We start from the raw sequence: 23,266 nt of genomic DNA, 5'->3' as shown, positions 1-23,266 counted from the left end.
GAATTGATTATTCATATTCAGTACAATATCTATAAAATAAATTTAAAATAAAAAAGTTAGCTTTCATTTTAACAAATAGTAGATCCTACTAAAAAAAATATAATTACATACAAATAATAACAAACTAACCTTATAAACTCAAACTTGATTTTTTAAATTTAAAACACAAATATTTCTTGTTCTTTTTTCTTGCTTTCTCCTTCCTACTAAACACAAATCTTCCTCTCTTTTTTCTTTTCTCTTAAACAGTCATAAAAAAACTTAAACAAAAACCAAAATATTCAAAAGATACAATTTTTTAGTCGGGGTGAGGTTATATAGTTCAGGTGGTGCTGCCTAACAACATGGTGGGATTACTGGTGTTGCCTGACAGCATGACGACACCAATTAGAATATATTTAAAGAATCAGCGGTGCTACCTGACAGACCGGTGACATTATTAAAAAAAAATTCCCTGATAGCCATCAGTGCAGGTGGCACCAAATTTTTTTTATCATTGAAATAATTAAAAAAATATATAGAATTTGACTAATGTCGCCTAACAGACCGACGACACCCATTAAAAAAAAATTCTTTTTTTCCACTGCAAATTCCCGTGTTTTTCACATGTGTTTTAAAAAATACATATAGGTGTTGCTTGACATGGTAGTGGCACCAAAATATTTTTTAAATGATGATTAGGTAATGATTACACAAAAAAGTGGGTGGTGCCGCCGGTTGGTTAGGAGGCATCGACATTGATTATAGTAAACGTGTGACATCTCGAAATTGGGGCTAGAAGGATCAAGGTTTGTAGGATAAGTACATGGTTTCAAATAGACTTTTATGTTTTTATTTGCGTTTTAAAAATAGAATGAGTTTGTTGGTTCAGTGGTAAGATGTTTGCTTACCCTTTGGTATTGTGTTCAAATCTTTGTGTGAGCAAAGTAGAATTATGTTCCCCTCTCTCCTACACTTCCTTTGGCAATTTTGATTTTTCCTTTCTATGGCACTGTATTCTTTGATTTTTGTTTTTATTTCTTTTTCCTCGATTTCCTTTCTTTTCTATTACCATCAGTGCACCCTATAATTCTAGCAAATTTGAGTTGTTTCTTTTTTTGTGCCTTCACCATGGTCGCTTGATGTAACACCCCTAACCCTTATCCGTCGCCGAATTAGGGTTAAGAGGCATTACTAATCAAAACACAACTCAGAATAGACATTCATTAAAGTTCAATAATTATAACAGTTACATATGATAAGCTAGATCTAATATTAAACATGCAAAATTTTAAGCTTCTCTTTTGACCATTTAAAACAAAACAAAGACATTACAATCCAACTAATCCTTAAGAAAATAAGCCATTTTCGTATGACTATTAATCTCATATACAATATATATATCAAAGTACGACCTTCAAAACATTATCTAGCCTGTACATGCCATAAGTTAAAATTTAAACATTTTAATACTGAGATAGTAGATAGAGTGATGATCTTGCTGACGATCCCCGAGCTTGAAGCTTGATCTTAAGTCTATAAAACGGAAAGACATGAACAAACAAAGTAAGCTTTATAGCTTAGTAAGTCTATTGCATACCTAAATATATATATATATATATATATATAGAAATAATATAACTTTTTAGTTTAATTTACTGAGATTGCTATTAACACATATAATTAATATTTATACATTTACTGTACTCAAACCATTTTATTTATAGTCAAATATATGTACATGTCGAAATGCGTTCAATTGAATATATATATTTATACCAAACAACATTACAACCAAATGAATATAACCGGGCATATATGTATGTTATACACATATCATATCCAACTGTATGTATACTCATAATAAACTTATAACCAAATACAAATCTAATTCATGTGATGGAATGCATTCCTCTCCATCAAATAATTATAAGCAGAGGTATATACATTTCAAATGCATATGTAGATACTTATCAAATACATATACCGAAGATTTATACGTATACATTTATCAACTGCATAAATCGAAAGCATGTATGTATATTTTACAAATGCATAGACCGAATATGTACATATTCATTAAACACACTTAATTGAAGGTATATATGCTCATCAATTAAAGATAACCAAAATCATATAACTGTACACTTAATCACATACTTTAAACAGATTCACCGGCACTTAGCCTACTAGGCTTAAAGCCTGATTCAGTACATCGGCACTTAGCCTTCTAGACATATAGTCTGAAATGTTTCACCGGCAATAAGCCTGCTAGGCGCTAAGCCTGAAATCTCAATTTCACATACACAAAGTAATTCCTCGAAAAATTCTTAATAGCAAACACATGTTTGTTGTAGTCCATGTTCAATCATAAAAGAGTTTACAAATCATACTTTCAATTCAATTCAAGTATTTATAAATTTATAAACATATATATATATATAATCGAACCTCACATATAAAAATATAAGATTTTATATCTTTAATTCAATCCAAGAACCTATATACGAATATACATATAGATATATTCGAACTCCCACGCACGTATTTAACATTTATACCTTTAGATAAAATCATAAACTCATACATGTATATACATATACATTTATATTCGAATCTATATGTATATATATATACACATTCTTGTCTTTATCTAAGTTCATAATTTATTCATGTATATATATACATATATAATTACTTAACTAAATTCAATACAAGAAATTTACATGTATATATACATGCTTATTTGAAATTAACATATATATATATTTAATTTCATACCTAAGTTCAATATAAAACATATACATGTATATTCATACATATTCAAAACTCCACATGCATACTTAACATTCATACCTTAAAAATATTCAAGATTTATTCAAGTATTTTCATATACATTCCCAACCCACATATACATACTTATTCAAAATTACCTATACAACTACAATATACATACCTTTAATTAAACCAAGAATTTATACATGTATATACATATATGTATTCGAACCTTGTGTATACATATATAACCCTCACACAATCAACTAAATTCAAGAACATATACATATAGATACATATATAAATATTCAAACATTATATATATATATATCTATATACCATTCATACTTTAACTTAATTCAAAGACTTATATAAGCATATACCTATATATTCGAACATTGTATATACATATATACCATTTATACTTCAAATTTATTCAATCAAATTATTTTTAATTATAGCTCAACAAAATAAAATAGATATACATACATAAATAATGATTTAATAACATTAAATAGCTAATAGACTTACCTCGGATAGTGTAAAATCGAGACCGGACGATTAGTCGACGACTTTAGCTTTTCCTCGATCCAACTCCGGTTTCTTTGGTTCTTGATCTAAATATATTCAAAATGAGCTAGTTTAAATATTATTACATTCAATTCAAAAACACATAAATGGGAAAATTACCATTTTGCCCCTAACATTTACACTTTTTGTAATTTAATCCCTATTGCATAAAACAGAAAATACACAAAATTTGTCCACACTATACAAGGGCCGAATGTACCTAGTGCTCATACAAGTCCACACATTTCATTTTTTTTCACATTTTAATCCCTCAAAAATTTAATTTCACAATTTAGCCCTAATTACTCAATTTCACCAAAAATTCAAAGACAAAACATGTTAAATTTTCACATATCTTTCATATTTAATCATCAACTATCACAAAGCTCAAGCATTGATCAATGGCATATCTCAAAATCAACACCAAATTCAAAAATTAAAGCTTGGGTCTTGTAGTACACAAAGCAACGATCTCAAAAATGTAGAAATTATCAAAAACCGAACAAAAACGAAACTTAATTTAAGCTTCCTAATAGTCGAGCCCTAGCTTGGATGTTTCTTTGTTTTTCTTTTCTCACTTTCGGCTTTGAGGAAGATGATAACATAAGAATTTTTGTTTAATTTAATTATCATATGTTATAATATATGTTTATTTACTTTATTAACCTTACTTATCTAATATATAATACTAAAACACTAAGGTTAGTCTTGTCTTCAATCGTCCACTATCTATATAGCGGTTAAATTTCACTTTTAAACCTCCCATTTAAAAAGAAATCAACAAATAGATGCTTTTAAATTAAATATCTAAGTTTTCATTTTACGCGATTAAGCCCTTTTTTTCAAATTGAGCACTCAAACAATCAAATTTTTATACGAAATTTTCACACATAGTAATTCACATACTTTAAATACCATAAATAATTTTAAAATGTTTTTTTGACTCAGATTTGTGGTCCCAAAACTACTTTGTCCGATTAGGGTCAAAATTGAGCTGTTACAACTCTCCCCCTTAGGGATTTTCGTCCTCGAAAATCTTACCGGTGAATTGGTTTAGATAACGTTCTTTCATTGCATCCTCTGGTTCCCAAGTTACTTCTTCGACTCTGGGTTTAAGCCATAGTAGTTTAACTAATGAAATTCTCTTCTTTCGTAACTCTTTAACTTCCTCATATGACATATCAGATTTAATCTCAACCTCAGATGGAATAATCACATGTGAAGGATCAGATCGATATCTATGAAGCATCGAAACATGGAATACATTGTAAATCTTTTCTAGTTCAGATGACAACAACAATCTATAAGCAACCGGCCTGATACGTTCAATAATCTCATAATGTCCAATGAACCTCGAACTCAATTTGCCTTTACGACTGAATCGAGTATTTTCTTCCACAGCGATACTTTCAAAAATAATTTGTCCTCAATTTGAAATTCTATATCTTTTCTTTTCAAATCTGTATATGACTTTTGGCGATTCGATACTGCTTTCAAACTATCCCGAATCACTTTCACTTTTTGCTCAGTTTCTTTAATCAAATCAACCCCGTGTATCTTATTCTCGCTAAGCTCAGTCCAATACAATGGTGTACGGAATTTACGACCGTATAAAGCCTCGTAAGGTGCCATTTTGATGCTAGACTGAAATCTATTATTATATGCAAATTCAATCAAAGGCAAATATCGTTCCCATGTACCTTCAAACCGAGAATGCAACAACTTAACATATCCTCGAGTATCTGAATGATTCGTTCAGATTGACCATTTGTTTAGGGGTGAAAAACTATGCTAAAGTGTAGTTTCGTTCCCAAAGCATCTTGCAGTTTCTTCCAAAACTGCGATGTAAATCTCGGGTCTCTGTCCAAAACTATAGCAATAGGTACACCATGTAACCTCACAATCTGTGAAACATATATCTCAGCTAGTTTATCAAGTGAATAATCTGTGTGAACCAGAAGAAAATGTGCCGATTTAGTCAATCTATCCACTACAACCCAAATAACATCTTTCTTGCTCGGTGTCAACGGTAAACCAGATACAAAATCCATCGTGATTCTGTCCCATTTCCATTTAGGTATCATGATCGGCTGAAGCAATCCTGAAGGTACCTGATGTTCAGCTTTTACTTGCTGACCTATTAAACACTTCAAAACAAAGTCAGAAATGTCTCGTTTCATACCGCGCCACCAATAGTGCTATTTTAAATCATTATACATTTCCGTGCTACCCGGATGAATAGATAATCGACTACTGTGAGCTTCATTCAAGATCATCTAAATTAACTCTGAATTTTTTGAAACACATAATCGGTCTCTGAACCTCAAGCAATCCTCAACATCAACTAGAAACTCTGAATTAACATCCCAGTCACACTGGGCCCGTTTTGCAATTAAATCTTCATCGGCTTTCTGAGCTTCACAGATCTGTTGAACAAATAGCAGTTTTGCTTTCAACTCAGCTATTATTGTACCATCATCAGATATATCTACATGAGTATTCAATGCATGCAAAGCAAACAATGATTTTTGACTTAGAGCATCGGCGACAACATTAGCTTTTCTGGATGATAATCAATCACAAGGTCGTAAACCTTAAGTAATTCTAACCATCGACGCTGTCTCAGATTCAGATCTTTCTATATCATCAAGTATTTCAAACTCTTATGATCGGAGTAAACATGACATCTCTCATCGAACAAATAATGGCATCATATCTTCAATGCAAATACAATAGCTGCCAACTCCAGATCATGTGTCGGATAATTCTTTTCGTGCGGTTTTAGCTGTCTCGAAGCATAAGCTATGACTTGACCTTCCTGCATCAATACACGACCCAGACCATTCAAAGATGCATCACTATAAATAACAAATTCTTTTCCCGATTTAGGCTGAACGAATACTGAAGCTTCAGTCAACAAGGCTTTCAACTGGTCGAAGCTTTTCTGACACTTTTCTGACCACTCAAATTTAACATCTTTCTGTAACAACTTTGTCATCGGAGTCACAATCATAGAAAAACCTTTCACAAACCGTCTATAGTAACCAGCTAATCCCATAAAACTTCGAACTTCAGAGACATTTCTCGGAGGTTTCAAATCAAGTATAGTTGAAAATTTACTCGGATCAACCCTAATACCCGATACTGATACAACATGACCCAGGAAATTGACTTCACGTAACCAGAACTCACATTTACTAAAATTTGCATACAATTGTTTATCTCGTAAAGTTTGTAACACAAATCTATGAATACTACCACAAATCGATCCAGATACTGTCTGAAGATCAGATTAATCAAATCCATGAAAACTGCAGGTGCATTAGTAAGTCCAAAAGGCATGACCAGAAACTCATAATGTCCATATCTCGTTCTGAAAGCAGTCTTTGGCACATTTGAATCTTTAACCCCCAACTGATAATAGCCTGATCTCAGATCTATCTTTGAAAACACAGTGGCCCCTTTCAACTAATTGAACAAATCATCTATCCGCGGCAATGGATACTTATTCTTTACAGTCACTTTATTGAGTTGTTTGTAATCAATGCACATTATCATCGTTCCATCTTTCTTTTTCACAAATAGAACTGGCGCACCCTAGGGAGAGAAACTCGGTCGTACGAAACCTCTATCTGTCAACTCTTGCAACTGTGCTTTCAACTTTTTAATTCAGTCAGTGCCATACAGTATGGAGCTATTGAAATCAGAGTCATCCCCGGTACTAACTCAATACCAAACTCTACCTCTCGAATAGGTGGCGAACCCAGCAATTCTTCGGGAAATACATCCGAATACTCACACACAACTGGTACGAATTCAATCTTCTTTTCATTCACTTTACTATCAAGAACATATGCAAAGTAAGCTTCACAGCCTTTTCTTACATACTTATGAGCCAACATCGAGGATATCACTGCCAATAAACCATTTGGATCATTAGATTCAATATGAATAATCTCGTCATTCTAGCATCTTAAATCAATAGTCTTTCTTTTACAGTTAACCACAGCATCGTGTAAAGTCAACCAGTCCATACCCAAAATAATATCAAACTCGTCGAATGGAAACAGCATCAAATTAGCTAGAAAACATGAATCTCGAATCATTAATGGAAAATTCTTACACACTTTGTCAACCAAAACACACCGGCCCAGGGGGTTTGATACTCTAATCACAAACTCAGTAAACTCAACAGGCAAAGTCTTATTGGATACTAAATTCTCACAAAAATATGAATGAGTCGAACCAGGATCAATCTATGCAATAACATTAGTATCATAAAGAGTGAAAGTACCAGTAATGACATCTGGGGAAGAAGCTTCCTCGCAAGCGCGTATAGCATATGCTCTGGCAGGTGCATGAGCTTCAGATCGAACTGCCATGTGTTTTGTCCCTCCCTAACTACCACTTGCATTACTTGCATATCTGGGTGGTCTACCTCGCACTGACACATTACTCGATCTGGTACTCTGAACAGTGCTTTGCTCGGCTAACATCGAGCAGTCTCGAATAAAATGATCATTCGATCCACACTTAAAACAAGACCGATCATGCAATCTACAATCTCCAGGATGACATTTACCACAATATTTTCACTCTGATCTATTCTATTGAACATTGCCAACACTAGCAACTGAAGTGGCTCGTGAACTCATAGGAGGTCGATCTCGATCTCGTCTAGAAAAACTTGCAGTAGTCTTAGATCAGCTATGATCCTCTTTGAATTTCTTTGAGGTCGATTGGAATGATTTACTGAATGTTCTTTTATGGAAATCTCTAGCTTTAAAGTCAGCTTTTCTATTCTCTTTCCTGAGCTCTTCGGCTTTGCAAGCTCGTTCAACAAGTATGAAAAGCTCTTTTATCTCAAGTATGCTAACTAACAGTTTAATGTCTTCATTCAACCCATCTTCAAATCTCTTACACATAATAACTTCGGTTGATACACACTCTCGAGCATATCTACTGAGTTTCACAAATTTCCGCTCATACTCTGTCACGGTCATCCGACCCTATTTCAGTTCAAGAATCTCTTTACGCTTCTGATCAATAAATCTCTGGCCGATGTATTTCTTACAGAACTCAGTCTGAAAGAATTCCTACGTAACTCGCTCTTTCAGAACCATCGATATCAGTGTATTCCACCAGCGATATACAGTGTCCCGAAACAAGGATATGACACACTTTAAACACTCATCAGGGGTACAGGACAGTTCATCAAACACTCAAATAGTATTATCGAGCCACAATTCAGCTTGTTCAACATCGTCCTCATCAGTAGCTCTGAACTCTTCAACCTCGTATTTTATAATTTTATTAATAGGAGGCTTACTAATCCTCATCGGATCAATCATCGAAGGTATCACATGTATTGGATATGGATTATTCTGAGGTGGGGGTTGTTGCATAGCCGGATTGGTTCGAATATATTGAGTAAACCATTCGTTCATCATTTTGTAGAAGGCTTGTTTAGCCTCCCCCTCTTGGCTACTCGAGGTAGGTCGGGAATCAACTGGCACTGCCCCTTGCACGGGAGAAGGCGCTATATTTTCAACGTCGTCAGCTATAGCTTGATCGGGACCCATTACTATACGAAAACATATTTTCAGATGTCAGAAGTCATAACACTATTGAAATATAGAATATGGCATGTACAACTAGACTCACACGCGCTATGTTAGTCCTAGAATTGACTAAACTGTAGGTTTGATACCAATCAAATGTAACACCCCTAACCCATATCCATCATCGAATTAGGGTTAAGAGGCATTAGTAATCAAAACACAACTCAAAACAGACATTCATTAAAGTTCAATAATTATATCAGTTACATATGATAAGCTAGGTCTAATATTAAACATGCAAAATTTTAAGCTTCTCTTTTGACCATTTAAAACAAAACAAAGACATTACAGTCCAACTAAACCTTAAGAAAATAAGTCATTTGCGTATGACTATTAATCTCATATACAATATATATATCAAAGTACGACCTTCAAAACATTATCTAGCTTGTACATGCCATAAGATAAAATTTAAACATTTTAATACCGAAACAGTAAATAGAGTGATGATCTTGCTAACGATCCCTGAGCTTGAAGCTTGATCTTAAGTCTATAAAACGGAAAGACATAAACAAACAAAGTAAGATTTTATAGCTTAATAAGTCTATTGTAGACCTAAATATATATATAGAAATAATATAACTCTTTAGTTTAATTTACTGAGATTGCAATTAACACATATAATTAATATATATACATTTACTGTACTCAGATCATTTTATGTATAGTAAAATATATGTACCAATTAAATGCGTTCAATTGAATATATATATTTATACCAAACAACATTACAACCAAATGAATATAACCGAGCATATATGTATGTTATACACATATCATATCCATGTGTATGTATACTCATAATAAACTTATAACAAAATGCAAATCTAATTCATGTGATCGAATGCATTCATCTCCATCAAATAATTATAAATAGAGGTATATACATTTCAAATGCATATGTAGATACTTATCAAATACATATACCGAATATTTATACATATAAATTTATCAACTCCATAAATCGAAAGCATGTATGTATATTTTACAAATGCATAGACCGAATATGTACATATTCATTAAACTCACTTAGTCAAAGGTATATATGCTCATGAATTAAAAATAACCAAAATCATATAACTGTACACATAATCACATACTTTAAACAGATTCATCGACACTTAGATTCAGTACACCGGCACTTAGCCTTCTAGACATATAGTCTGAAATGTTTCACCGGCAATAAGCCTGCTAGACGTAAAATCTGATATTGTTTCACTGGTAATAAGCCTGCTAGGCGCTAAGCCTGAAATCTCAATTTCACATACACAAAGTAATTCCTCGAAAAATTCTTAATAGCAAACACATGTTCGTTGTTGTCAATGTTCAATCATAAAAGAGTTTACAAATTATACTTTCAATTCAATTCAAGTATTTATAAATTTATAAACATATATATATATATATAATCGAACCTCACATATAAAAATATAAGATTTTATATCTTTAATTCAATCCAAGAACCTATATACGAATATACATATAGATATATTCGAACTCCCATGTACGCTTTTAACGTTTATACCTTTAGATAAAATCAAAACTCATACATGTATATACATTTATATTCGAATCTATATGTATATATATACACATTCTTGTCTTTATCTAAGTTCGTAATTTATTCATGTATATATATACATATATAATTACTTAACTAAATTCAATACAAGAAATTTACATGTATATATACAAGCTTATTCAAATTATAGTGAACAAAATACAATAGATATACATACATAGATACTGATTTAATAACATTAAATAGCTAATAGACTTACCTCAGATAGTGTAAAATCGAGACCGGACGATTAGTCGACGACTTTAGCTTTTCCCCGATCCAACTCTGATTTCTTTTGTTCTTGATCTAAATATAATCAAAATGAGCTAGTTGAAATATTATTACATTCAATTTAGTTCAAAAACACATAAATAGAAAAATTACCATTTTGCCCCTGACATTTACACTTTTGTAATTTAATCCCTATGGCATAAAATAGAAAATACAGAAAATTTGTCCACACTATACAAGGGTTGAATGTACCTAGTGCTCATAAAAATCCACACATTTCATTTTTTCACATTTTAATCCCTCAAAAAATTAATTTCACAAATTAGCCCTAATTACTCAATTTCACCAAAAATTCAAAGACAAAACATGTTAATTTTTCACATATCTTTCATATTTCATCATTAACTATCACAAAGCTCAAGCATTCATCAATTTCATATCTAAAAATCAACACCAAATTCAAACATTAAAGCATGGGTCTTGTGGTACACAAAGCAATGATCTCAAAAACGTAGAAATTATCAAAAACCGAACAAAAACGAACCTTAATTTAAGCTTCCTAATAGCCGAACCCTAGCTTTTTATGTTTCTTTGTTTTTCTTTTCTCACTTTCGGCTTTGAGGAAGATGAGAACATAAGGACTTTTGTTTAATTTAATTTTCATATATTATAATATATGTTTATTTACTTTATTAACCTTACTTATCTAATATATAATATTACAACACTAAGGTTATTCTTGTCTTCAACCGTCCACTATCTATATAGTGGTTAAATTTCACTTTTAAACCTCCCATTTAAAAAGACATCAACAAATAGATGCTTTTAAATTGAATCTCTAAGTTTTCATTTTACGCGATTAAGCCCTTTTTATCAAATTGAGCACTCAAATGATCAAATTTTTATACGAAATTTTAACACATAGTAAGTCACATACTGTAAATACCATAAATAATTTTAAAATATTTTTCTGACTCGGATTTGTGGTCCCAAAACCACTTTGTCTGATTAGGGTCACAATCGAGCTATTACACTTGATGCTTCGTAAAAAATTCGTATGTTCTTTCGGGTCTTCGCTTAATTAGAATATGAAGTAAGAAAAGTGTAAGTACAGTTGTTAAGTTGTTATTCAATTGTTTCATTTCTTTTTATTTAGTTATGATTGATTGTTTCTCAAAAGTTGTGGTGTATTTGTGAAATCGAGTTTCAGATCGATTTTGTGGAGGTGCTTTGGTTGATTCATAGTAATTTGGAAGGGCGTTTCAGGCGTATTTCTTGAACACTTGTAATGAGTGGATGATTTTGATGATTGATTTCGAGTTTTGCAGCAAGTTTGGGTATGGTTTTTGGATCACACCGGCGTGTGCCGCTTAAAAAGTTAAGGTAATTTTCTGGTCACACGGGCTGGCACACAACCGTGTAACCTCTATTGGGGATTTAGTCGATCGCACACGACTCGAGGCACAGCTGTGTCTCCCCTACTTCTTAACTGTGAATTTTATCAAACGGGTACAGAGAGTTACACAGTCTTCCCACATGGTTGTGCATCTCAGTCACACAGTCGTGTGCTCCTGTCACACGATCTAAACCCTCCCACACAGCCGTGTGGTCCTATTTTTACAACTTTTTCCCTTTTTTACAAATTGATTCATTTTAGTCCCTAAGTGATCCCTTGCATGTCTAGCCTTTGTAGGAGTGATTGGGACATGATTATTGATTGTTGGTTGACTGTGAAGAGTGTATTTCTGTTGGATTTATATATATTCGTATATATGTGTTTTAATTTTTTTATTTGTGCAGGTTGCTAATATGACTTGTTATAATAATTTTGTGATATAAGTTTGTCTGGAAGTGCTAATCTGGAAATGCTAATTAGGATCTATGTATGTCAGCGATTTAGATAATTGGTGTCGGTTATGAGTATGTTTAGAGTTATTGGAAACTAAATATGAGCATGTCTAATTCTATATATCCATATGCATAACACTATTTGCCTTTGCATTTGTGATTGGGACATGGTTGTGAATAGAAGGAAGTTTGTTTGGCAAATAAATTGCATTGACTTAAATTGGCAGTAAACCCGCAATAATGTTGACAGTTTGACTGCATAACATTCAAGTGATCTATGACCACTTTATGGTGTGTATCGATTAGATGGGTCCACCATAACCCAAATTGGTGTGTAGTGGATGAAAGGGTCTAGTGTACCTTATTTGGTGTGCAGGTTGGACGGAGTTGGTGTGTTTGGATGGTTGGATGGTATTTATTTGCATTTGTCACGTATTTGAGTATGTCCTACATATATGGATGTTGTAACATTCGTGAATTGAAATGCTTTAATCGATGTGTTTAGTTATCATGAGTCATTCGATTTTTGTGCTTATGATTGACTGATCAACTCTGCTTATTTACATTTGTTTTTTACTCACACTGAGCTTTGTAGCTCACACCCTTAGTTTAACATTTTCAGGTAATCCGCGAGGTTAGGTTTTGGACTCAGTAAATTGGAGGTCTCGGAGTTACTCATCTTGGTTTGGTTTAATAAAGTATTTTCCTAAGATTTAATAAATCATTTTCAAACGGATTGTAAATATTTTATATGAATTGTGGTATGAGTTTCTAGTTTTGAGTTAGATTAATAATTTCAAGCATGGACATTAGTCAATTATTTGTTTTTCCTTCTTTAATAATTGGCCAAATTTTAAGTGTCATTTTTATGAACTTCAATTAATAGAAGAATGTCAGATTTTCCGCTTCACTATTGATTTTGAAACTTCAATTAACAATTTGTTAAATCTGAAATGTTTGCAAACCGAATAAGGAAATATCAAATTGGCTTCAATGTAACCTTAGCGATAATTAAACTAACGTTTGCAAAACTTAAGTAAAGCCTACTGCTGAATTTTGTTAAACACGAGCAAAAGTAGTTTCAGAAAATTTTATGAGGTTTGAACGGCTTTTTGTTCTAGGCCGGCCAATGTGACCTCTAAGATTCGGTCAAAATTTCTAGGCCGAGTATTAAGGTATTACAAAATGGGTCATTTTCTTAAATTAATTTTTGTTCAAATAATTTTCATAATTAATTAATATTTTAAGATTGTTTTAATAAAAAAATCCCTTTAAATAGCCAAAACATTTAACGACTTTTCCACCTCTTAAAATCAACGTACATAAGCACAGCTTACCAAATTCATATGAGTTAGTACACATTTTATAATCAAACTAAAAAACTCTATTTGATTAGAACAAATTAAAAAAAATTCGAGTTATTCAAGTTAATTCGAATAAGTAATTCAAGTTTCAAGTTCGAGCCTAGTTGAATTTTACAATTCGAATGACTCGAATAATTCAAATTACAGATTGGTGTAAATACCCCTTTGGTCCCTATCAATTTTGAAAATAAGCAAATTGGTCTCTCTCAACAAAAATTACAAAAAAAATTAAAATAATTTTTAAAATTCAAAATATTATAAAATTCTCAAAATTTTTAAAAAAAAATTACAATATATATAATATATAAAGAAAATTAAAATTTTAAAATTTTTCTAAAATAATAATTTGGGCCTAATTAAGTTAATTAATGATTCGAGTTCATTATACTAAAGTATCTTATTTTTGTATTATTTTTCTTTGAAATCGTTTTAAAAATATATATGGTTTCAAACTTATATGCTCTAACATGGAATTAATTATATTGTAACAAAATTTTAATTTAACTCAAACAATTTAACGTGAGCAGGGAATGAATTTTGGACCAAACGTGAGAATGCCTTTTATCAGAATCAAAGGAAATAGATTGTGAACCTAAAAGGCTGAAAATAGATAATGGCAATGATTTACAAATGCTCGCGGGTCCATCGACTAGATCACAAGCTAAGAAGCTCAGGGAAGCACTTATCGGGCTGATTCAAACCATTCATACCGAGTCTGAACAATCTACATTTCACTTTGAGCTCAGCGTGGAACAACAACCTTGCAACGTTCTAAACGTTGCACAATAAGTCATTTTCTTTCATTTACGTTCAAATAAAATAGTAGTCATTTTATTTCACAAGACTTTTGGAACTTTTGAATGAAATATATGTTTTGAGAGATTTCTCTTAAGTTCTTAAGAACATCCTTACCCAAATTTATCGTCTTGTGGCATTCATCCTTGTTTTTATACCTTCGGTTCTTGTTTCCTTATAAACAACGGGTCAGAGTCTTTTTCATTTAACTCTTGGTTCACGAGTTTATCCAATAGAAAACGGGTCATGTTCGGTCATAATGTTGGTTTTTTTCTTGTATAAACTTTTAGGCCGGAATCCTATATTGTTATCTATCCTTTTTAATTCATTATCGTTAATTTCTTCTTTTTTTTCTTCTCATTACCTATTAGAAACGATTAGGCACAAAAGTGATTTTTGTAATTCTCCTAACGGTTACGAGCTCACATCACAATTTTACTTGATTCGACTTGACTTAAATTTCATTTCACTCGACTTCATTCGAAAAAAATTCAAATCAAGTTAAGATGATAAAATATGACTTGTCAACTCAATTAACTCAAAATATTTCCACTCGATTCGATCGAACACCAACCCCTATTGCTAGCTTCTTGCCATAGCATAGTTTCATATTAATTTGCCCATAGCGCTAAGTAATTAACATATGCATTTCATTAGCACATTCAAGGCATATAGTTACTTACCATATAATTCACTCTTAACAGTTACCAATTTCATTATTTATTCCTTGTTAATCTTAGTTATGTTAAATATATATGGGTAAGCATTCGATCGAATCGAGTGAAAATTTTTTGAGTTAATTAAGTTCACGAGTCTTTTTTTATCATTTAACTCGATTTGAATTTTTTTTTCAAATCGAGTGAAGTGAAATGAAATTCGAGTTGAGTCGAATCAATTGAAATTGTTTGAGTTAAATTAAAAAGTATACATGTCAAATAAAAATATTGTTATAATATAACTAATTCCATGTTAGAGCACAAAATTTGAAATCATATATATTTGGAAATTTTTTCAAAGCTAAAAAAAATATATACTTGAGTATGATAAATTTGAATCATTAATTAGGTCCCCAAAATTATTGTTTTAGAAAAAATTTAAATCTTAACTTTTTATACATTTTTAGATTTTTTAAAAATCTTATAATTTTTAAAAATATAAATTTTAATTTTTTATAAATATTTTGAATTTTTGAAAATTATTTTGTAATTTTTGTTGAGAGAGACCAATTTGCTTATTTTCAAAGTTGACAGGGACCAAAAGGGTATTTACACTAATCTGTTATTCGAATTGTGAAATTCAACTCGACTTGAGTTATTCGAGTTGAATCGAATAATTCGAATAACTTGATTCGATTAACTTGAAATTCAAAATTTTTTTCAATTTTTCTAAATCAAATCAAGTTTTGCTCATCTCTAAATATACATACTCAAAAGGTTTATGTCAAAATTTTACCACGATATTAAGCATACAATTAAACCTTTTAATTAATACATAAGATAAAGGAGAATTTAGGGAGCACATAACCAAAATTTTCAAGCTTTACAAAAGGGGTCACAACTTCTTTTTGTTCAATCAAAGACTTTTTCCTTGCCCTTGCTTGATCCTCCTTTCTCCAAATATTTCTCTTCAAAAGACATGTATAAAACACCATTAAAACACATCCTCAAGCTAAACAATACAATCTAATACCTTAGTTAAACAATTAATGCAATTTGATCCTTAAGTTCTCACTTTTTTTTTCCAACAAACCAATCTTTAACAACTAAACCCTTCCTTCACTAATTCTCTCAATTCAACTCTCCTCAAAATTTTTACAATTGTAAAATACAATTTTAATATTTTAATAGCCTATATCTTTATAATTTTAAAAGATTAAATCAAATTTTATCATTTTGGGGTCAAAGTGCAATTTTACCATTACTAATTTTAAATTTTATAAACTATAAAAGGCCTAAATAGAAAATTTTCCATTTTATGGGCCGACCACGGTATATAACATGGTATATTATATCAATAGTAATGATATTCGAACAAAAAAATCAATAGTTACTAATAGTTATATATTATAATATAAGTTACCATATTAAGGAAATATATATAGTATCAACATATGTATAATATACCATGCAAATAGTAACACTCGAATTTAGTGAATACTACTTGTACATATATTGATATAATATACATAGTTGCTTTTCTTGCTTTTTGCATTTACAACAGCAATTCAGTCCTAAAACTAACTATCTGCCTTTATCTGTCTAATTTTAAAGGCACATTGTTGACATCAACCAAGCCGGTAAAAGAACTCCTAGTGGCCTCATGGCAACATCTATTACAACCTGCATATTCAAGGGCAGTGGATTTAGAGCCAGTTTACCTAAGCTTTACACAATCCCTTGTGAGACCATCTTTTGCCCAGACCCCAACTAGAGCTTATATTGTCAATTACTTTTTGGTTTAATCCAACGAGAAGAGGTTGTCATGATTGGTTCATTCTTTGCATCTAAGGTCCTAAGAGCTATCAAGTTTCTAGAAAATCATTTGCAAGAGCTATGATATGACATAAAAATGGGTCGATTAAGCCATCGGATTACAGACTCTAGATGTAAAAATGTAGCATCATTGGTCATAAAGCCTAATCCAGAACAGGTTGAGTTGATCAAGAACATATGTAATTGTAAATTGTTGGTGATTAGAGCTTGAACTTTGATGATTGATCGAGGATTTGAAGCAGAAAGAAGAGAAATGAAGTTTTAAGATAGAAAATAATTGCAGACTGGAATGATAATTGATTTGCACCTCAACGATTTAAATCCAAAAGTTCAAGACTAAAACTAGAAAAAGAGGTTCTAAAAATCTGCTAAGAATCTGGTAACAATATACAAAACAAATCGAAAAACTAAGCTCCTAAAGTAAAGGAGAATTATTCAAACTTAGCAACAGAAAAAAACTAAATGGCAGCAATCTTAAACACGTGATCTCAACACTCCTCCTTGTTTAGATGCTGCAAACTCCAAGTTTGTTCCTGAAGCTTTCAAACTTGCTAAGTGGCAATGGTTTGGTGAAGATATCTGCAATTTGATATTCAGATTTGCAGTAACAAAGAGACACATCACCACTCTTTTGAACTTCTCGAACAAAAAATAACTTGATGTTGGAATGCTTAGTCTTCCCATGGAAGATTGTATTGTTAGAGATTGCAATGGCAACTTGGTTATCAATTAGAATCTCTGTGCTTTGCTTCTGTTCCATGTTTAGATCAACAAGAATCTTCCTTAACCAGAGAGCTTGGTTAGCTGCTGTCATTGCGACCACAAATTTCGCCTCAAAGATGGATTGAGCTACAGTTTCTTGCTTCTTCGAGCTCTAAGAGAACATGTCTGATCCAAGGCAAAAACAATAACCAGAGGTACTCTTCATATCATTAGTTGAGCCACCCCAATCACTGTCACAGAAACCAATTAACTTCAATTCCCTGTGCTTTAAAAACTTCACTCCACAACTCTAGGTCCCCTTGATGTATCTGATAACTCTTTTTGCAGCTCTCATGTGAGTCTCATTGGGATAATGCATGAATCTGGAGAGAATACTTACAGCATTCAAGATGTCGGGTTTGGTTGCTGTTAAGTACATTAGACAACCTACCAAACTCCTAAACTCAGCTTCAATGACTTTGGCAGAACCATCATCTTTGATTAGCTTCTTTTTTTTATTCATAGGAGTACTCATTGCTTTGCAATCTTCCATATGAATTTTTTTAAGTATCTTATTTGTATACTTTCTTTGACAGATGAACACTTCATCTTGGCTTTGTTTGATCTAAATGCCAAGGAAATAAGATATCAGACCAGGGTTTGTCATTTTGAAGACCTTTTTCATTTCCAATTTGAACTGATTAGCTTGATCGAGATTGCTCCCTGTAATCAATAAGTCATCTACATAAAGAGAAATGACTAAAGTGTTTGTACCTTTATGCTTGACATGTAGTGTGAGCTCAGATTGACTTTTTTGAAAGCCAAAACCCACCAAATGATCATCAATTCTGCTATACCATACTCGTGGAGCCTGTTTTAGGCCATACAGAGCCTTCTTCAGCAAGTAAACTTTGTCTTCATTGCCTCTGCTTACAAAACCTTCAGGTTACTCGGCAAAGATTTCTCTTCCAAGAATCCATTTAGGAATGCAGATTTAACATCTAACTGAAAAACTTTTCAGTTCTTTTGTGCAGCAAGAGCAATCAATAACCTTACAGTGTCAAGCCTGGCAACAGGTGCAAATGTTTCTGAATAATTGACTCCAAAGACTTGTGCATATCCCTTCACAACAAGTCTTGCTTTGAATTTGTTAACTAAACCATCGAGATTTAGTTTCGTTATGAACACCCATCTTAATCCAATTATCTTTCTATCCAGAGGTCGATCAACCAGCTTCCAAGTTTTGTTTTTCTTGATCATCAAAAGCTCCTCCTTCATTGTAGCCATCCAATGTTGACTTTTTTTGCATCATGATACCTTGCAGGCTCACAAATAGCCACGTTACATCTTTGGTAAATGTCAGAGAGCAGCCTTGTACCTCTGACAGGTGTATCATCAGCTAAAACATCTTGCCCTTCATCTTCAAGCTCCTCTAACGTGCTGCCAATGGTAAAATGATTTGGTGCACTAGAAGTTTGGTTTGTCTTGGTCGAGTCTTCCCAATTCCATTGCTCATTTTCAACAAAATAAAAATCTCTGCTCACAATAACACGTCCAGTGTGTGGTTGAAAGACACTGAAATCTTTAGATACAGTGCTATACCCAACAAAAATGCCAGCTTCTGCCTTTTTGTCAAGCTTATCACGCTTGACCTATGGAATGTAAGTGAAACACAGGCAGCCAAACACTCTAAGGAACTTTAAAGAAGGTTTGTAACCATACCAAGCTTCAAATGGCATTTGATCCTTCACAGCTTTTGTTGAAATCTGATTTTGCAAGAACACAACAGTGTTTGTAGCTTCTCCCCAAAAGCTTTTTGGAAGATTCTTCTCATGAAGCATACATCGAGTCATCTCCATTATGAATCCATTCCTCCTTTCACTGACTCTATTTTGTTGTGGAGTGTATGGCGCCGTCAACTGATGCTCAATTCCAGCCTCTTCACAAAACCTATTAACGATTTTTGAAGTGTACTCCTTGCCATTATTAGATCTTAAAATCTGAATCATGCATCCACTTTCATTCTTAACTCTATCTTTGAATTTCCAGAACACACTAGCAACTTCTGATTTTTGTTTCAACAAGAAAATCCAACACATTCTTGTTAGATCATCGATAAAGGCTATGTAATAGAGGTTACCATTTAACGATGGCGTTCTCTAAGGACCACAAAGATCAGTATGGACAAGTTGTAACTTCTTCGAGGCTCTCTAGGCTTGTTTAGGAAAGGGTTGTCTATGTTGTTTCCCAAATTTGCAAGCTTGACAATGAGGTAGATCATCATCAATGTCTGTAAGTCCTTCCACCAGCTTCTTCAACTGCATTTGAAGCAATCCTCGATCGTGAAAGTGCCCAAGTCTATTGTGCCAAGTCTCAGTGGCACTAACTCTGGATTTAAAAGCCATTTGCTCATTTTCCATTGGATTAAGAGCAAAACTTTTTCCCTTCATTTTGACATTGAACAAGTCTCTGCCATTAGCATCTCTGATCAGGCACTGCTTATTCTCAAATAGCACTTTATAGCCTTTATCCAGTAACTGACCAACACTTAAGAGATTTTGATCAATTTTAGGTACAAACAAAACATCTGAAATGAATTTTGTACCTTCATAGCATGTAATAGCTACTGTGCCTTTTCCCTTGACTTCCAAGTACTTACCATTTCCAATCCTCACTCTTTTTGACTTAAATGTTTCTCAATTCCTCGAAGAGCTCCTTGTCATATGTTATGTGATTTGTGCACCCACTATCAAAATCAACCAGCTCTCACTTGATTCTCTGCTTGAGAAACAATAACCACGAACAATCGATCTTCTTCTTCTTGATCAGCTATCTGTGGATCTACTTCTTGCACCTGGCCTTTGACCTTGCAAATCACTGCTTCATGTCCAAGTTGATTGCATTTTTAGCATTTGGCGTCTGGTTTTTTCCAACATTTGAATGGTGAATGACCTTTCTTCTCACAATGGTGACAAGGTGGGTAGGATTTCTTGACACCTCCTCTTTTGCTCTTCTGATAATTGCCTGGTGAATTTTCTCCACTCATCGACTGGTTCTTAAAATTTTTCTTCTTTTTATACCTGTTGTTGTCTTGATGCTTGACAGGTAAGGCACTTTCTATCACTCCCTCTTGCCTCATGGATCTTCTTTACTCTTGTGCTTGTAAAGCATTCAAGAGCTCTGCAAGATAGATCTTTGATAGGTTTTTGGTGTTCTCCAGAGTAGTAATGGTGGCTTCAAACTTCTCTGGAATAGTGACTAACAACTTTTCTACGATTCTAGAGTCGTTCAACTTAGAACCAAGTAATATCACCTTGTTGGCAATGCTGAGAAGTCTGTCAGAATATTCTTTCACTGACTCAGACTCCTTCATCTTCTGCAACTCGAATTTCCTGATTAGATTTAAGACTTTCATTCCACGAATCCTCTCATCTCCTACATACTCAGCCTTGAGGTAATCCTAGATTTCCTTTGCTGATTTTAGAGATATTATTCATGTGAAAATCATTTGAGACACAGCTGCAAATAAGTAAGCTTTTGCCTTTGATTTCCTCATCTTCTTTTCCTTTTGTGCTTTAATCTATGCCACAGTAGGATTTGCTGGAAGTGGTGGGACCTCGTAATCCTCTTCTACAACTTTCCAAAGATCCAAAGCCTCTGGGTAAGTCTTCATGCGAACTGTCCACATCTGGTAATTATCTCCATCAAAGACTGGTGGTGCAGCAACTGAAAAACTGGACTCTCCTTCCATCTTAACATGGAAATAACCTCACAGATCCCTCAAGAAAACAGCTCAGGTACAAATTTGTTAGTGATTAGAACTCGAACTTTGATGATTGATCGAGAGATTTGAAGCAGAAAGAAGAGAAATAAAGTTTTAATATAGAAAATAATTGAAGACTGGAATGATAATTGATTTGCACCTCAACGATTTAAATACAAAAATTCAAAACTAAAAATAGAAAAAGAGGTTCTAAAAATCTTCTAAGAATTTGGTAACAATATTCCAAAAAAATCGAAAAACTAAGCTCCTAAAGTAAAGGAGAATTATTCAAACTTAGCAACAGAAAAAAAACTAAATGGCAGCAATCTTAAACACGTGATCTCAACATAAATCATGGGATGGAATAATCAGAAAGCTATAGCCTAAAACAAGGTTCATTGCTGGCATATGTACGAGTGTTATGAGACAGTATACTGCAGAACTCGAGTTCTATTGCGGAGGCCTTCCTTTAGTTTCATCTTTATATGCTTGCTCAGAAGCTTTTTGTGGGATTAACGTAGAACCTCTATGCAAACATTCTAATGTCTCCTACACATTTCTCCCTAACATGGCTTACTTTGAATTCCTTCCTATGAAGAATGACCGTGATGAATCTATTGAAACGAAGAGCAACGATGAAGATACTGAACTTGTTGATCTTGTAAATGTAAAGCTTGGTCAACGCTACGAACTAGTTGTCACAAATTCTACAGGTAAAAGTTCCTCATTGGAATTTATATAATCATCTAATCTAGTTTGATGATATCCCTTTCTTTGTTTCTTTCAGGATTATATCAATATAAAGTCAGAGATGTTCTTATGGTGAGTGGTTTCCACAATAATGCACCTCAATTCCAGTTTGTGGAGAGGAAAAGTGTTGTCCTAAGTGTTGATATGGAGAAAAACAAGCGAAACTGACCTATTCAAGGTTGTGGCAGAAGCAAAAGCTCTTCTTGGTCCATTCGAGCTCATTTTAACAGAGTACACTAGCTATGCTAATACTTCTCTGGTACTAGGTCATTATGTCTTATTTTGGGAGCTTAATGAAAAAGAAGGCAAGTATTGCAAAGAGCTTGACCTAAAAATAATGGTAGAATGTTGCTTTAGAATGGAAGAGTCATTGCATTATACATATAAAATCGATAGGAAAAGGAACATAATTGCAGCTTTGGAGATTAGGGTTGTAAAGCAATGAAGTTTTGAGGCATTAATGGATTCCTATGTGTCGAAAGGAACTTCATTGAGCCAATACAAAAACCTAGTTGCATTAAATCTAGAGGAAGCCTTAAAAATATTAGATTCAAGAGTGATAGGAAAGTATTTCAGCCTAAAATGACCTTTATAATTAGTTTGCATCATTCTTATGTTCAAAATCACCTTCCTATGTTCAAAAACACATAGGACAATTATTTAGATTATGCCCTGTCACTTTCATGTTTAATATCACCTTAATTTGTTTGTAATGTTATTTGTTTTAAATCCATTGCTTAAAGACAATTTGACTGCTTTTGTATCGGTATGTATGATCTATATTAGTTGATTTTATTAGTATTTAAACTTATCGA

At 32.8% G+C, this 23,266-nt stretch overlaps 1 pseudogene; it reads left to right on the top strand.

Moving 5' to 3' along the window:
• The first annotated feature begins 16,718 nt into the window (after positions 1–16,718).
• On the top strand, positions 16,719–23,046 carry LOC128033764 (indole-3-acetic acid-amido synthetase GH3.17-like; annotated as a pseudogene).
• Positions 23,047–23,266: the final 220 nt, after the last annotated feature.

This window comes from Gossypium raimondii, chromosome 2 (genome assembly GCF_025698545.1).
Source record: "Gossypium raimondii isolate GPD5lz chromosome 2, ASM2569854v1, whole genome shotgun sequence".
Classification (NCBI taxonomy): Eukaryota; Viridiplantae; Streptophyta; class Magnoliopsida; order Malvales; family Malvaceae; genus Gossypium; species Gossypium raimondii.
This window is presented reverse-complemented; position numbering and strand designations above follow the sequence as displayed.